The sequence below is a fragment of the Mastomys coucha genome, unplaced genomic scaffold (genome assembly GCF_008632895.1).
Source record: "Mastomys coucha isolate ucsf_1 unplaced genomic scaffold, UCSF_Mcou_1 pScaffold16, whole genome shotgun sequence".
NCBI classification, from domain to species: domain Eukaryota; kingdom Metazoa; phylum Chordata; class Mammalia; order Rodentia; family Muridae; genus Mastomys; species Mastomys coucha.
Window position 1 is genome coordinate 50,751,232 of NW_022196898.1, and position 1,041 is coordinate 50,752,272.

Below are 1,041 nucleotides of genomic sequence, written 5' to 3' on the forward strand. Positions count from 1 at the left end.
GCTAATGTATTTCCTTTACAAAGTAGCCACTGTATTTCTCAAAATACTTGGATTTCCTAATAGTTTCCTAAATTAAATGTATCCCTTCATAACAGAATCACTTTTCTAGCTGCCTTGTAAAAGTCATAGCATGGATCAGAGTATGAAGACACAATAAGTATCTCCATGACAAAGGAGACATAGAGCATGTATCCACTAAGCTCTATTCATTCTAAACTCTTAATCAAATGAAGTTGATCCTTTAATAGTAGCCTAAGACAAAAGGAGTTTCCAACAAGCCAAAAATAGAAGCTCTTTCCAAAAAAAAAAAAAACTTTAATATACTCAACTTCTAAAAGTTATTAATATTATAGTTCTTATAAAAATTTCAAAACTGAATAACAAACTTAAAATGATCTCCTTTTTTAATATTTCCACCTATCCCTTCTTCCCTGCTATCTTTTATCTGCCCTGTGGTTCCACTATCTTGTATCTCCAGCCAACTTTCCTCCTCCCCTACAGCTATTTCATTTCTACTACAGTTCATTCAGAAGAGCTTTGTAGCAGGCCAACACTGTCCCCTACTGTCCACACCTCCTTTTGCTGTTTCTCTCTCTCTCTCTCTCTCTCTCTCTCTCTCTCTCTCTCTCTCTCTCTCTCTCTATCTCTCTCTCTCCCTCTCTTTTCCCCCTCTCTCCCTCTTTCCCTCTCTCCCTTCCTCCTTCTCTTTTTGTCTTTCTTTTTCTTCCTTTCTCTTTTTTGATACCCACCCTGCTATTTTTACAGTGTCCAGAAACCCAGAGGAACACCTGGTTTATGATTTCTGGGTATATATTTTTTTCTTCCCTTTTGTAGTCTACCATTAACCATAATTCCCACATATCCACCTCACTTTTTCTTTGCCTGAATTATTCCTGCCCTTATGTGTGTCCCTCTCTTCTACTTCACATCTGAATGAAGGGGAAGGGGAGGAATAAAAAAGAAAGAACATGATTGCTTCTAGATACAATGAAATCTCCAGAAGGTTTTTTTTTTTTTTTTTTTTTTTTTTTTTTTTTTTTT